Below are 17,009 nucleotides of genomic sequence, written 5' to 3' on the forward strand. Positions count from 1 at the left end.
GAATCCAGCAATCTGAGTTCCAATATCGGTAGGACCTGGAATGTTTGTAATAATACTTTTGTTTTAATTTATTGCAGGTCTTGAGCAGGAAACCATTTGTATCTCTGACATAACCCGTCTCCTCCTCTTTTCATTCCCCTCGTGGTTTCTGCGGTTTGGGGGCATCTATACATTATTCTATAGGCGTTGCTGGGGACACTTGATGCTACTCACAGGTGTTGTCTACGTCCTGTGTCTGTGTGGACACCTCTCTACTCTGGCTACACAACTGTAAGATGCACAGTGTGGACCTGACTCCACTTGGCCTTCACACCGGATAACTTACAAGGAGAGAGAAACTTACGGAAATGTACGGTGTGAAAGAACGACTTTACCAAAGTGTTAATGTATGAAATTGCCTTTTGCTTTTTTTTTGTGAGTTGCAAATGGTAACCTTTGACTAAAGCAAGTACCCAAAAATAAACAGTTTTCAGCTGAACTCATATAACTTGCATTTGCAGTGGAAGATCTGCCTGGAGCAGTATATGAGTGTGAAAAGGTCTCTAGTTTTGTCTTGAAATACCAGAGACTTCGGCGCTCTCTAACAGTCTCCTTCGACATCACATCCTGATGCTGAACAGTATTAGTACATAAATGAATAAAAAACTGGCTGACGTGTACATGCACATGTATGCATATGTACCACGGTGCTATAGTCTGATGACATATATGTGCCAGTCTGTGGGGTCAAAGGGCAGTCAGAAGTTACTGGGCCACAGTTGTATCAATGAGGACTGTGTACTTCCTGTGCCCTGGGGCATTCGTACTCTGGTCCCTCAAACTAGGGTGGAAGCCCCCCTTTAGTACATGACTCTCAGAATAACAAGTCAGAGAAGACATTAGTGTAACTGGGTACTCACACTTGTGAAAGGCACAAGTGCAAGTAGTGAACTGCAACCTGACCTCACAGCATACACTTTAGACATCCTTTGTAAACACACACACATATTTTCAGTCTAACTTGTTTACATTTTACATCAATAAATATGGTAATATTTGTACTTGAAATGTTTAATTTGCCTACGTTTGGCGCATATTCCTAGTACCTTATATTTTAACTTTTCTCCATTCTGGTGTATACAATTGGTATAATGTCAGAAAGGGAGAAGACGACCGAGAATGCCTAAGAATGTGCGCTTACATGCTTTTATGAACATATGTCTGGTGTTGTGACAAAACAGCAGTGACCACTTCAGCTCAGCACTTGCTTCTTCCTCTGCTGTCCCAAAATATTGTGGAATTACTAGTCTCTGTGCCTCTGACAAGGCTGCTGACATCCAATTGATGATTTGTAGCCTTGTGGGCTGTGAGTGCTTTGGCTGTGCTGCCCCCTGGCAGTCACTCTGTGAAGATGCAGGTACCTGGGAACAACCCAGACTACTTCTGAGCTGTTTCTTCTCTGTGTGAACCAATCCAGTGTCAGGACTGGAGTCGGTGCTGTTAGTAGATAGAGAAGGAGTATAACTCGAGCCCCAGGAGGGCAGCCTGGAGCCTGTGACAGGTGCAGGGGAGTGTCGTCAAGGAAGCAGCTGGAAGATAACTGGAGAGGGGTCTGTGGGGCCATCAGTCTGGTGAGGAAACCCAGGAGTGTCCTACGGGAGGGGCGTGGCTTTGTGTGGCTCAAGGGGAGGGGTTAGTAATAGTGAATGCAGGGACTGCTGCTGTCCTCCGTGTCCTGGGCTCTGTGTATGTGTAGAAGCTCTAAGGTTGTAAATAATGAGACCTGACAGGTTGTGGCAGAAATGATGACTTCTGGTCATTCCTTCTCTTTTGTCAGAAGTGAGGTGTCTGTTACCCCAATTGATTGTGTACTACTAAGAAGAACAATATAACTCTCAGTGTACGGAATGCAGTGTGACCTTGGGAGACACCTCACATACACTAAGCTGTATAAAATGTTCACAGTTCCCATATGGTCTAGCGGTTAGGATTCCTGGTTTTCACCCATGCGGCCCGGGTTCGACTCCCGGTATGGGAAATCCATTTTTTTTTTTTCACTACTCAGACATTTTAATCTTTCTCAGTTTTTTTCTATAAACCTAAATGCACCTAAAGTCTTAATAAATGTCACTTGCTTTGTCTTCTGCTTCCATCTAATGCCGTCAGAGGTTTACACCGACCCCCAAATCTTCTGCCCTCTCTCCCCAGCCCTTGACCTGTACATCAATACTATGAAGGGTTATTTCTTTTTTTTTCTTTTATTGCACAACAAAAAGTACAGATTATATAAAGAGACCGGGGCACAGAGAAGAAGGCAGCAATTGACTGTGGTCCCACCATGGGAAATTCACATTTTATTACCTGCCCCGTCCATACTGTGGGTTCATCATTTGTTTTATGACATGATTCCCCTGCTGTGTTGTTTCTAGTATAAGACTTGAGTACTTTATGTGTTTTATATCATCTGTGATATTGCAGCTGTTGTATGCAGTGTCCACATTTTGCAACCAGTGTGCTTTGTACCCTCACTGCTGCTCTCTCAGAGAGGGTAGGCTGAACACTACCGGTAGTATCAGACACCAGAGATGCCTCCTGTACCTGGAATAAAACTCTGCTTCTTTGTAAGAAATACAGGGGTGAAGATCTGCTGCATTCACAGTGACCCACTGACCCTTTTACAAAGGTTCCCAGCCGTGCAAAGACTCTTGGTGGTTAGTTAAGGGGCCATGCTAAATGGAGATTTCGAAGCATCAGACGAGACGTTTTCTTTGTTTCAGCATCAGCAAAAGTATATTTCTGTTTTTATGTTATTACTTGTGAAATACACATTTTAGTTGTGCTGTTGGATTTGTCATGTTTGATTTACAGTGTGAACGAATTCAAGCGATAGACAGTAGGTGGCGACTGACACTGCTTCAGGACTCCTAGGGTTGAGGATCGTGGACGTTGGTTCCATCGTGTAATGATTAGCACTCTGGACTCTGAATCCAGCAATCTGAGTTCCAATATCGGTAGGACCTGGAATGTTTGTAATAATACTTTTGTTTTAATTTATTGCAGGTCTTGAGCAGGAAACCATTTGTATCTCTGACATAACCCGTCTCTTCCTCTTTTCATTCCCCTCGAGGTTTCTGCGGTTTGGGGGCATCTATACATTATTCTATAGGCGTTGCTGGGGACACTTGATGCTACACACAGGTGTTGTCTACGTCCTGTGTCTGTGTGGACACCTCTCTACTCTGGCTACACAACTGTAAGATGCACAGTGTGGACCTGACTCCACTTGGCCTTCACACCGGATAACTTACAAGGAGAGAGAAACTTACGGAAATGTACGGTATGAAAGAACGACTTTACCAAAGTGTTAATGTATGAAATTGCCCTTTGATTTTTTTTTGTGAGTTGCAAATGGTAACCTTTGACTAAAGCAAGTACCCAAAAATAAACAGTTTTCAGCTGGACTCATATAACTTGCATTTGCAGTAAAAGATCTGCCTGGAGCAGTATATGAGTGTGGAAAGGTCTCTAGTTTTGTCTTGAAATACCAGAGACTTCGGCGCTCTCCACCAGTCTCCTTCGACATCACATCCTGATGCTGAACAGTATTAGCACATAAATGAATAAAAAACTGGCTGACGTGTACATGCACATGTGTGCATATGTACCACGGTGCTATAGTCTGATGACATATATGTGCCAGTCTGTGGGGTCAAAGGGCAGTCAGAAGTTACTGGGCCACAGTTGTATCAATGAGGACTGTGTACTTCCTGTGCCCTGGGGCATTCGTACTCTGGTCCCTCAAACTAGGGTGGAAGCCCCCCTTTAGTACATGACTCTCAGAATAACAAGTCAGAGAAGACATTAGTGTAACTGGGTACTCACACTTGTGAAAGGCACAAGTGCAAGTAGTGAACTGCAACCTGACCTCACAGCATACACTTTAGACATCCTTTGTAAACACACACACATATTTTCAGTCTAACTTGTTTACATTTTACATCAATAAATATGGTAATATTTGTACTTGAAATGTTTAATTTGCCTACCTTTGGCGCATATTCCTAGTACCTTATATTTTAACTTTTCTCCATTCGGGTGTATACAATTGGTATGATGTCAGAAAGGGAGAAGACGACCGAGAATGCCTAAGAATGTGCGCTTACATGCTTTTATGAACATATGTCTGGTGTTGTGACAAAACAGCAGTGACCACTTCAGCTCAGCACTTGCTTCTTCCTCTGCTGTCCCAAAATATTGTGGAATTACTAGTCTCTGTGCCTCTGACAAGGCTGCTGACATCCAATTGATGATTTGTAGCCTTGTGGGCTGTGAGTGCTTTGGCTGTGCTGCCCCCTGGCAGTCACTCTGTGAAGATGCAGGTACCTGGGAACAACCCAGACTACTTCTGAGCTGTTTCTTCTCTGTGTGAACCAAGCCAGTGTCAGGACTGGAGTTGGTGCTGTTAGTAGATAGAGAAGGAGTATAACTCGAGCCCCAGGTGGGCAGCCTGGAGCCTGTGACAGGTGCAGGGGAGTGTCGTCAAGGAAGCAGCTGGAAGATAACTGGAGAGGGGTCTGTGGGGCCATCAGTCTGGTGAGGAAACCCAGGAGTGTCCTATGGGAGGGGCGTGGCTTTGTCTGGCTCAAGGGGAGGGGTTAGTAATAGTGAATGCAGGGACTGCTGCTGTCCTCCGTGTCCTGGGCTCTGTGTATGTGTAGAAGCTCTAAGGTTGTAAATAATGAGACCTGACAGGTTGTGGCAGAAATGATGACTTCTGGTCATTCCTTCTCTTTTGTCAGAAGTGAGGTGTCTGTTACCCCAATTGATTGTGTACTACTAAGAAGAACAATATAACTCTCAGTGTACGGAATGCAGTGTGACCTTGGGAGACACCTCACATACACTAAGCTGTATAAAATGTTCACAGTTCCCATATGGTCTAGCGGTTAGGATTCCTGGTTTTCACCCATGTGGCCCGGGTTCGACTCCATATTTTTTTTTTTCACTACTCAGACATTTTAATCTTTCTCAGTTTTTTTCTATAAACCTAAATGCACCTAAAGTCTTAATAAATGTCACTTGCTTTGTCTTCTGCTTCCATCTAATGCCGTCAGAGGTTTACACCGACCCCCAAATCTACTGCCCTCTCTCCCCAGCCCTTGACCTGTACATCAATACTATGAAGGGTTATTCCTTGTTTTTCTTTTATTGCACAACAAAAAGTACAGATTATATAAAGAGACCGGGGCACAGAGAAGAAGGCAGCAATTGACTGTGGTCCCACCAAGGGAAATTCGCATTTTATTACCTGCCCCGTCCATACTGTGGGTTCATCATTTGTTTTATGACATGATTCCCCTGCTGTGTTGTTTCTAGTATAAGACTTGAGTACTTTATGTGTTTTATATCATCTGTGATATTGCAGCTGTTGTATGCAGTGTCCACATTTTGCAACCAGTGTGCTTTGTACCCTCACTGCTGCTCTCTCAGAGAGGGTAGGCTGAACACTACCGGTAGTATCAGACACCAGAGATGCCTCCTGTACCTGGAATAAAACTCTGCTTCTTTGTAAGAAATACAGGGGTGAAGATCTGCTGCATTCACAGTGACCCACTGACCCTTTTACAAAGGTTCCCAGCCGTGCAAAGACTCTTGGTGGTTAGTTAAGGGGCCATGCTAAATGGAGATTTCGAAGCATCAGATGAGACGTTTTCTTTGTTTCTGCATCAGCAAAAGTATATTTCTGTTTTTATGTTATTACTTGTGAAATACACATTTTAGTTGTGCTGTTGGATTTGTCATGTTTGATTTACAGTGTGAACGAATTCAAGCAATAGACAGTAGGTGGCGACTGACACTGCTTCAGGACTCCTAGGGTTGAGGATCGGGGACGTTGGTTCCATCGTGTAATGATTAGCACTCTGGACTCTGAATCCAGCAATCTGAGTTCCAATATCGGTAGGACCTGGAATGTTTGTAATAATACTTTTGTTTTAATTTATTGCAGGTCTTGAGCAGGAAACCATTTGTATCTCTGACATAACCCGTCTCCTCCTCTTTTCATTCCCCTCGTGGTTTCTGCGGTTTGGGGGCATCTATACATTATTCTATAGGCGTTGCTGGGGACACTTGATGCTACTCACAGGTGTTGTCTACGTCCTGTGTCTGTGTGGACACCTCTCTACTCTGGCTACACAACTGTAAGATGCACAGTGTGGACCTGACTCCACTTGGCCTTCACACCGGATAACTTACAAGGAGAGAGAAACTTACGGAAATGTACGGTGTGAAAGAACGACTTTACCAAAGTGTTAATGTATGAAATTGCCTTTTGCTTTTTTTTTGTGAGTTGCAAATGGTAACCTTTGACTAAAGCAAGTACCCAAAAATAAACAGTTTTCAGCTGGACTCATATAACTTGCATTTGCAGTGGAAGATCTGCCTGGAGCAGTATATGAGTGTGAAAAGGTCTCTAGTTTTGTCTTGAAATACCAGAGACTTCGGCGCTCTCTAACAGTCTCCTTCGACATCACATCCTGATGCTGAACAGTATTAGTACATAAATGAATAAAAAACTGGCTGACGTGTACATGCACATGTATGCATATGTACCACGGTGCTATAGTCTGATGACATATATGTGCCAGTCTGTGGGGTCAAAGGGCAGTCAGAAGTTACTGGGCCACAGTTGTATCAATGAGGACTGTGTACTTCCTGTGCCCTGGGGCATTCGTACTCTGGTCCCTCAAACTAGGGTGGAAGCCCCCCTTTAGTACATGACTCTCAGAATAACAAGTCAGAGAAGACATTAGTGTAACTGGGTACTCACACTTGTGAAAGGCACAAGTGCAAGTAGTGAACTGCAACCTGACCTCACAGCATACACTTTAGACATCCTTTGTAAACACACACACATATTTTCAGTCTAACTTGTTTACATTTTACATAAATAAATATGGTAATATTTGTACTTGAAATGTTTAATTTGCCTACCTTTGGTGCATATTCCTAGTACCTTATATTTTAACTTTTCTCCATTCGGGTGTATACAATTGGTATAATGTCAGAAAGGGAGAAGACGACCGAGAATGCCTAAGAATGTGGGCTTACATGCTTTTATGAACATATGTCTGGTGTTGTGACAAAACAGCAGTGACCACTTCAGCTCAGCACTTGCTTCTTCCCCTGCTGTCCCAAAATATTGTGGAATTACTAGTCTCTGTGCCTCTGACAAGGCTGCTGACATCCAATTGATGATTTGTAGCCTTGTGGGCTGTGAGTGCTTTGGCTGTGCTGCCCCCTGGCAGTCACTCTGTGAAGATGCAGGTACCTGGGAACAACCCAGACTACTTCTGAGCTGTTTCTTCTCTGTGTGAACCAAGCCAGTGTCAGGACTGGAGTCGGTGCTGTTAGTAGATAGAGAAGGAGTATAACTTGAGCCCCAGGAGGGCAGCCTGGAGCCTGTGACAGGTGCAGGGGAGTGTCGTCAAGGAAGCAGCTGGAAGATAACTGGAGAGGGGTCTGTGGGGCCATCAGTCTGGTGAGGAAACCCAGGAGTGTCCTACGGGAGGGGCGTGGCTTTGTCTGGCTCAAGGGGAGGGGTTAGTAATAGTGAATGCAGGGACTGCTGCTGTCCTCCGTGTCCTGGGCTCTGTGTATGTGTAGAAGCTCTAAGGTTGTAAATAATGAGACCTGACAGGTTGTGGCAGAAATGATGACTTCTGGTCATTCCTTCTCTTTTGTCAGAAGTGAGGTGTCTGTTACCCCAATTGATTGTGTACTACTAAGAAGAACAATATAACTCTCAGTGTACGGAATGCAGTGTGACCTTGGGAGACACCTCACATACACTGAGCTGTACAAAATGTTCACAGTTCCCATATGGTCTAGCGGTTAGGATTCCTGGTCTTTACCCGTGCGGCCCGGGTTCGACTCCCGGTATGGGAAATCCATATTTTTTTTTTTCACTACTCAGACATTTTAATCTTTCTCAGTTTTTTTCTATAAACCTAAATGCACCTAAAGTCTTAATAAATGTCACTTGCTTTGTCTTCTGCTTCCATCTAATGCCGTCAGAGGTTTACACCGACCCCCAAATCTAGTGCCCTCTCTCCCCAGCCCTTGACCTGTACATTAATACTATGAAGGGTTATTCCTTGTTTTTCTTTTATTGCACAACAAAAAGTACAGATTATATAAAGAGACCGGGGCACAGAGAAGAAGGCAGCAATTGACTGTGGTCCCACCATGGGAAATTCGCATTTTATTACCTGCCCCGTCCATACTGTGGGTTCATCATTTGTTTTATGACATGATTCCCCTGCTGTGTTGTTTCTAGTATAAGACTTGAGTACTTTATGTGTTTTATATCATCTGTGATATTGCAGCTGTTGTATGCAGTGTCCACATTTTGCAACCAGTGTGCTTTGTACCCTCACTGCTGCTCTCTCAGAGAGGGTAGGCTGAACACTACCGGTAGTATCAGACACCAGAGATGCCTCCTGTACCTGGAATAAAACTCTGCTTCTTTGTAAGAAATACAGGGGTGAAGATCTGCTGCATTCACAGTGACCCACTGACCCTTTTACAAAGGTTCCCAGCCGTGCAAAGACTCTTGGTGGTTAGTTAAGGGGCCATGCTAAATGGAGATTTCGAAGCATCAGACGAGACGTTTTCTTTGTTTCTGCATCAGCAAAAGTATATTTCTGTTTTTATGTTATTACTTGTGAAATACACATTTTAGTTGTGCTGTTGGATTTGTCATGTTTGATTTACAGTGTGAAAGAATTCAAGCGATAGACAGTAGGTGGCGACTGACACTGCTTCAGGACTCCTAGGGTTGAGGATCGTGGACGTTGGTTCCATCGTGTAATGATTAGCACTCTGGACTCTGAATCCAGCAATCTGAGTTCCAATATCGGTAGGACCTGGAATGTTTGTAATAATACTTTTGTTTTAATTTATTGCAGGTCTTGAGCAGGAAACCATTTGTCTCTCTGACATAACCCGTCTCTTCCTCTTTTCATTCCCCTCGTGGTTTCTGCGGTTTGGGGGCATCTATACATTATTCTATAGGCGTTGCTGGGGACACTTGATGCTACACACAGGTGTTGTCTACGTCCTGTGTCTGTGTGGACACCTCTCTACTCTGGCTACACAACTGTAAGATGCACAGTGTGGACCTGACTCCACTTGGCCTTCACACCGGATAACTTACAAGGAGAGAGAAACTTACGGAAATGTACGGTGTGAAAGAACGACTTTACCAAAGTGTTAATGTATGAAATTGCCCTTTGCTTTTTTTTTGTGAGTTGCAAATGGTAACCTTTGACTAAAGCAAGTACCCAAAAATAAACAGTTTTCAGCTGGACTCATATAACTTGCATTTGCAGTGGAAGATCTGCCTGGAGCAGTATATGAGTGTGAAAAGGTCTCTAGTTTTGTCTTGAAATACCAGAGACTTCGGCGCTCTCTACCAGTCTCCTTCGACATCACATCCTGATGCTGAACAGTATTAGTACATAAATGAATAAAAAACTGGCTGACGTGTACATGCACATGTGTGCATATGTACCACGGTGCTATAGTCTGATGACATATATGTGCCAGTCTGTGGGGTCAAAGGGCAGTCAGAAGTTAGTGGGCCACAGTTGTATCAATGAGGACTGTGTACTTCCTGTGCCCTGGGGCATTCGTACTCTGGTCCCTCAAACTAGGGTGGAAGCCCCCCTTTAGTACATGACTCTCAGAATAACAAGTCAGAGAAGACATTAGTGTAACTGGGTACTCACACTTGTGAAAGGCACAAGTGCAAGTAGTGAACTGCAACCTGACCTCACAGCATACACTTTAGACATCCTTTGTAAACACACACACATATTTTCAGTCTAACTTGTTTACATTTTACATCAATAAATATGGTAATATTTGTACTTGAAATGTTTAATTTGCCTACCTTTGGCGCATATTCCTAGTACCTTATATTTTAACTTTTCTCCATTCGGGTGTATACAATTGGTATAATGTCAGAAAGGGAGAAGACGACCGAGAATGCCTAAGAATGTGCGCTTACATGCTTTTAAGAACATATGTCTGTTGTTGTGACAAAACAGCAGTGACCACTTCAGCTCAGCACTTGCTTCTTCCTCTGCTGTCCCAAAATATTGTGGAATTACTAGTCTCTGTGCCTCTGACAAGGCTGCTGACATCCAATTGATGATTTGTAGCCTTATGGCCTGTGAGTGCTTTGGCTGTGCTGCCCCCTGGCAGTCACTCTGTGAAGATGCAGGTACCTGGGAACAACCCAGACTACTTCTGAGCTGTTTCTTCTCTGTGTGAACCAATCCAGTGTCAGGACTGGAGTCGGTGCTGTTAGTAGATAGAGAAGGAGTATAACTCGAGCCCCAGGAGGGCAGCCTGGAGCCTGTGACAGGTGCAGGGGAGTGTAGTCAAGGAAGCAGCTGGAAGATAACTGGAGAGGGGTCTGTGGGGCCATCAGTCTGGTGAGGTAACCCAGGAGTGTCCTACGGGAGGGGCGTGGCTTTGTCTGGCTCAAGGGGAGGGGTTAGTAATAGTGAATGCAGGGACTGCTGCTGTCCTCCGTGTCCTGGGCTCTGTGTATGTGTAGAAGCTCTAAGGTTGTAAATAATGAGACCTGACAGGTTGTGGCAGAAATGATGACTTCTGGTCATTCCTTCTCTTTTGTCAGAAGTGAGGTGTCTGTTACCCCAATTGATTGTGTACTACTGAGAAGAACAATATAACTCTCAGTGTACGGAATGCAGTGTGACCTTGGGAGACACCTCAAATACACTAAGCTGTATAAAAAGTTCACAGTTCCCATATTGTCTAGCGGTTAGGATTCCTGGTTTTCACCCAGGAGGCCCGGGTTCGACTCCCGGTATGGGAAATCCTTATTTATTTTTTTCACTACTCAGACATTTTAATCTTTCTCAGTTTTTTTCTATAAACCTAAATGCACCTAAAGTCTTAATAAATGTCACTTGCTTTGTCTTCTGCTTCCATCTAATGCCGTCAGAGGTTTACACCGACCCCCAAATCTACTGCCCTCTCTCCCCAGCCCTTGACCTGTACATTAATACTATGAAGGGTTATTCCTTGTTTTTCTTTTATTGCACAACAAAAAGTACAGATTATATAAAGAGACCGGGGCACAGAGAAGAAGGCAGCAATTGACTGTGGTCCCACCATGGGAAATTCGCATTTTATTACCTGCCCTGTCCATACTGTGGGTTCATTTGTTTTATGACATGATTCCCCTGCTGTGTTGTTTCTAGTATAAGACTTGAGTACTTTATGTGTTTTATATCATCTGTGATATTGCAGCTGTTGTTTGCAGTGTCCACATTTTGCAACCAGTGTGCTTTGTACCCTCACTGCTGCTCTCTCAGAGAGGGTAGGCTGAACACTACCGGTAGTATCAGACACCAGAGATGCCTCCTGTACCTGGAATAAAACTCTGCTTCTTTGTAAGAAATACAGGGGTGAAGATCTGCTGCATTCACAGTGACCCACTGACCCTTTTACAAAGGTTCCCAGCCGTGCAAAGACTCTTGGTGGTTAGTTAAGGGGCCATGCTAAATGGAGATTTCGAAGCATCAGACGAGACGTTTTCTTTGTTTCTGCATCAGCAAAAGTATATTTCTGTTTTTATGTTATTACTTGTGAAATACACATTTTAGTTGTGCTGTTGGATTTGTCATGTTTGATTTACAGTGTGAACGAATTCAAGCGATAGACAGTAGGTGGCGACTGACACTGCTTCAGGACTCCTAGGGTTGAGGATCGTGGACGTTGGTTCCATCGTGTAATGATTAACACTCTGGACTCTGAATCCAGCAATCTGAGTTCCAATATCGGTAGGACCTGGAATGTTTGTAATAATACTTTTGTTTTAATTTATTGCAGGTCTTGAGCAGGAAACCATTTGTATCTCTGACATAACCCGTCTCTTCCTCTTTTCATTCCCCTCGTGGTTTCTGCGGTTTGGGGGCATCTATACATTATTCTATAGGCGTTGCTGGGGACACTTGATGCTACACACAGGTGTTGTCTACGTCATGTGTCTGTGTGGACACCTCTCTACTCTGGCTACACAACTGTAAGATGCACAGTGTGGACCTGACTCCACTTGGCCTTCACACCGGATAACTTACAAGGAGAGAGAAACTTACGGAAATGTACGGTGTGAAAGAACGACTTTACCAAAGTGTTAATGTATGAAATTGCCCTTTGCTTTTTTTTTGTGAGTTGCAAATGGTAACCTTTGACTAAAGCAAGTACCCAAAAATAAACAGTTTTCAGCTGGACTCATATAACTTGCATTTGCAGTGGAAGATCTGCCTGGAGCAGTATATGAGTGTGGAAAGGTCTCTAGTTTTGTCTTGAAATACCAGAGACTTCGGCGCTCTCCACCAGTCTCCTTCGACATCACATCCTGATGCTGAACAGTATTAGCACATAAATGAATAAAAAACTGGCTCACGTGTACATGCACATGTGTGCATATGTACCACGGTGCTATAGTCTGATGACATATATGTGCCAGTCTGTGGGGTCAAAGGGCAGTCAGAAGTTACTGGGCCACAGTTGTATCAATGAGGACTGTGTACTTCCTGTGCCCTGGGGCATTCGTACTCTGGTCCCTCAAACTAGGGTGGAAGCCCCCCTTTAGCACATGACTCTCAGAATAACAAGTCAGAGCAGACATTAGTGTAACTGGGTACTCACACTTGTGAAAGGCACAAGTGCAAGTAGTGAACTGCAACCTGACCTCACAGCATACACTCTAGACATCCTTTGTAAACACACACACATATTTTCAGTCTAACTTGTTTACATTTTACATCAATAAATATGGTAAGATTTGTACTTGAAATGTTTAATTTGCCTACCTTTGGCGCATATTCCTAGTACCTTATATTTTAACTTTTCTCCATTCGGGTGTATACAATTGGTATAATGTCAGAAAGGGAGAAGACGACCGAGAATGCCTAAGAATGTGCGCTTACATGCTTTTAAGAACATATGTCTGGTGTTGTGACAAAACAGCAGTGACCACTTCAGCTCAGCACTTGCTTCTTCCTCTGCTGTCCCAAAATATTGTGGAATTACTAGTCTCTGTGCCTCTGACAAGGCTGCTGACATCCAATTGATGATTCGTAGCCTTGTGGGCTGTGAGTGCTTTGACTGTGCTGCCCCCTGGCAGTCACTCTGTGAAGATGCAGGTACCTGGGAACAACCCAGACTACTTCTGAGCTGTTTCTTCTCTGTGTGAACCAATCCAGTGTCAGGACTGGAGTCGGTGCTGTTAGTAGATAGAGAAGGAGTATAACTCGAGCCCCAGGAGGGCAGCCTGGAGCCTGTGACAGGTGCAGGGGAGTGTCGTCAAGGAAGCAGCTGGAAGATAACTGGAGAGGGGTCTGTGGGGCCATCAGTCTGGTGAGGAAACCCAGGAGTGTCCTACGGGAGGGGCGTGGCTTTGTCTGGGTCAAGGGGAGGGGTTAGTAATAGTGAATGCAGGGACTGCTGCTGTCCTCCGTGTCCTGGGCTCTGTGTATGTGTAGAAGCTCTAAGGTTGTAAATAATGAGACCTGACAGGTTGTGGCAGAAATGATGACTTCTGGTCATTCCTTCTCTTTTGTCAGAAGTGAGGTGTCTGTTACCCCAATTGATTGTGTACTACTGAGAAGAACAATATAACTCTCAGTGTACGGAATGCAGTGTGACCTTGGGAGACACCTCACATACACTAAGCTGTAGAAAAATTTCACAGTTCCCATATGGTCTAGCGGTTAGGATTCCTGTTTTCATCCAGGTGGCCCAGGTTCGACTCCCGGTATGGGAAATCCATTTTTTTTTTTTTCACTACTCAGACATTTTAATCTTTCTCAGTTTTTTTCTATAAACCTAAATGCACCTAAAGTCTTAATAAATGTCACTTGCTTTGTCTTCTGCTTCCATCTAATGCCGTCAGAAGTTTACACCGACCCCCAAATCTACAGCCCTCTCACCCCAGCCCTTGACCTGTACATTAATACTATGAAGGGTTATTCCTTGTTTTTCTATTATTGCACAACAAAAAGTACAGATTATATAAAGAGACCGGGGCACAGAGAAGAAGGCAGCAATTGACTGTGGTCCCACCATGGGAAATTCGCATTTTATTACCTGCCCCGTCCATACTGTGGGTTCATCATTTGTTTTATGACATGTATCCCCTGCTGTGTTGTTTCTAGTATAAGACTTGAGTACTTTATGTGTTTTATATCATCCGTGATATTGCAGCTGTTGTTTGCAGTGTCCACATTTTGCAACCAGTGTGCTTTGTACCCTCACTGCTGCTCTCTCAGAGAGGGTAGGCTGAATACTACCAGTAGTATCAGACACCAGAGATGCCTCCTGTACCTGGAATAAAACTCTGCTTCTTTGTAAGAAATACAGGGGTGAAGATCTGCTGCATTCGCAGTGACCCACTGACCCTTTTACGAAGGTTCCCAGCCGTGCAAAGACTCTTGGTGGTTAGTTAAGGGGCCATGCTAAATGGAGATTTCGAAGCATCAGACGAGACGTTTTCTTTGTTTCTGCATCAGCAAATGTATATTTCTGTTTTTATGTTATTACTTGTGAAATACACATTTTAGTTGTGCTGTTGGATTTGTCATGTTTGATTTACAGTGTGAACGAATTCAAGCGATAGACAGTAGGTGGCGACTGACACTGCTTCAGGACTCCTAGGGTTGAGGATCGTGGACGTTGGTTCCATCGTGTAATGATTAGCACTCTGGACTCTGAATCCAGCAATCTGAGTTCCAATATCGGTAGGACCTGGAATGTTTGTAATAATACTTTTGTTTTAATTTATTGCAGGTCTTGAGCAGGAAACCATTTGTATCTCTGACATAACCCATCTCTTCCTCTTTTCATTCCCCTCGTGGTTTCTGCGGTTTGGGGGCATCTATACATTATTCTATAGGCGTTGCTGGGGACACTTGATGCTACACACAGGTGCTGTTTACGTCCTGTGTCTGTGTGGACACCTCTCTACTCTGGCTACACAACTGTAAGATGCACAGTGTGGACCTGACTCCACTTGGCCTTCACACCGGATAACTTACAAGGAGAGAGAAACTTACGGAAATGTACGGTGTGAAAGAACGACTTTACCAAAGTGTTAATGTATGAAATTGCCCTTTGCTTTTTTTTTGTGAGTTGCAAATGGTAACCTTTGACTAAAGCAAGTACCCAAAAATAAACAGTTTTCAGCTGGACTCATATAACTTGCATTTGCAGTGGAAGATCAGCCTGGAGCAGTATATGAGTGTGAAAAGGTCTCTAGTTTTGTCTTGAAATACCAGAGACTTCGGCGCTCTCTACCAGTCTCCTTCGACATCACATCCTGATGCTGAACAGTATTAGTACATAAATGAATAAAAAACTGGCTGACGTGTACATGCACATGTGTGCATATGTACCACGGTGCTATAGTCTGATGACATATATGTGCCAGTCTGTGGGGTCAAAGGGCAGTCAGAAGTTACTGGGCACAGTTGTATCAATGAGGACTGTGTACTTCCTGTGCCCTGGGGCATTCGTACTCTGGTCCCTCAAACTAGGGTGGAAGCCCCCCTTTAGTACATGACTCTCAGAATAACAAGTCAGAGAAGACATTAGTGTAACTGGGTACTCACACTTGTGAAAGGCACAAGTGCAAGTAGTGAACTGCAACCTGACCTCACAGCATACACTTTAGACATCCTTTGTAAACACACACACATATTTTCAGTCTAACTTGTTTACATTTTACATCAATAAATATGGTAATATTTGTACTTGAAATGTTTAATTTGCCTACCTTTGGCGCATATTCCTAGTACCTTATATTTTAACTTTTCTCCATTCGGGTGTATACAATTGGTATAATGTCAGAAAGGGAGAAGACGACCGAGAATGCCTAAGAATGTGCGCTTACATGCTTTTAAGAACATATGTCTGGTGTTGTGACAAAACAGCAGTGACCACTTCAGCTCAGCACTTGCTTCTTCCTCTGCTGTCCCAAAATATTGTGGAATTACTAGTCTCTGTGCCTCTGACAAGGCTGCTGACATCCAATTGATGATTTGTAGCCTTATGGGCTGTGAGTGCTTTGGCTGTGCTGCCCCCTGGCAGTCACTCTGTGAAGATGCAGGTACCTGGGAACAACCCAGACTACTTCTGAGCTGTTTCTTCTCTGTGTGAACCAATCCAGTGTCAGGACTGGAGTCGGTGCTGTTAGTAGATAGAGAAGGAGTATAACTCGAGCCCCAGGAGGGCAGCCTGGAGCCTGTGACAGGTGCAGGGGAGTGTAGTCAAGGAAGCAGCTGGAAGATAACTGGAGAGGGGTCTGTGGGGCCATCAGTCTGGTGAGGAAACCCAGGAGTGTCCTACGGGAGGGGCGTGGCTTTGTCTGGCTCAAGGGGAGGGGTTAGTAATAGTGAATGCAGGGACTGCTGCTGTCCTCCGTGTCCTGGGCTCTGAGTATGTGTAGAAGCTCTAAGGTTGTAAATAATGAGACCTGACATGTTGTGGCAGAAATGATGACTTCTGGTCATTCCTTCTCTTTTGTCAGAAGTGAGGTGTCTGTTACCCCAACTGATTGTGTACTACTGAGAAGAACAATATAACTCTCACTGTACGGAATGCAGTGTGACCTTGGGAGACACCTCAAATACACTAAGCTGTATAAAAAGTTCACAGTTCCCATATTGTCTAGCGGTTGGGATTCCTGGTTTTCACCCAGGCGGCCCGGGTTCGACTCCCGGTATGGGAAATCCTTATTTATTTTTTTCACTACTCAGACATTTTAATCTTTCTCAGTTTTTTTCTATAAACCTAAATGCACCTAAAGTCTTAATAAATGTCACTTGCTTTGTCTTCTGCTTCCATCTAATGCCGTCAGAGGTTTACACCGACCCCCAAATCTACTGCCCTCTCTCCCCAGCCCTTGACCTGTACATTAATACTATGAAGTA

General features: G+C 44.0%; 4 non-coding genes across 4 annotated transcripts; all 4 read left to right on the top strand.

The window, feature by feature from the left end:
* The first annotated feature begins 1,945 nt into the window (after window positions 1-1,945).
* Window positions 1,946-2,017, top strand: TRNAE-UUC (transfer RNA glutamic acid (anticodon UUC)). Its single transcript has one exon. It is a non-coding gene; the product is annotated as a tRNA-Glu (tRNA).
* Window positions 2,018-7,854: 5,837 nt separating this feature from the next.
* Window positions 7,855-7,926, top strand: TRNAK-UUU (transfer RNA lysine (anticodon UUU)). The gene has a single exon. It is a non-coding gene; the product is annotated as a tRNA-Lys (tRNA).
* A 2,890-nt stretch (window positions 7,927-10,816) lies between these two features.
* TRNAE-UUC (transfer RNA glutamic acid (anticodon UUC)) lies at window positions 10,817-10,888 on the top strand. The gene has a single exon. It is a non-coding gene; the product is annotated as a tRNA-Glu (tRNA).
* A 5,847-nt stretch (window positions 10,889-16,735) lies between these two features.
* TRNAE-UUC (transfer RNA glutamic acid (anticodon UUC)) lies at window positions 16,736-16,807 on the top strand. The gene has a single exon. It is a non-coding gene; the product is annotated as a tRNA-Glu (tRNA).
* Window positions 16,808-17,009: the final 202 nt, after the last annotated feature.

The sequence above is a fragment of the Pleurodeles waltl genome, unplaced genomic scaffold (genome assembly GCF_031143425.1).
Source record: "Pleurodeles waltl isolate 20211129_DDA unplaced genomic scaffold, aPleWal1.hap1.20221129 scaffold_39, whole genome shotgun sequence".
Lineage (NCBI taxonomy): Eukaryota > Metazoa > Chordata > Amphibia > Caudata > Salamandridae > Pleurodeles > Pleurodeles waltl.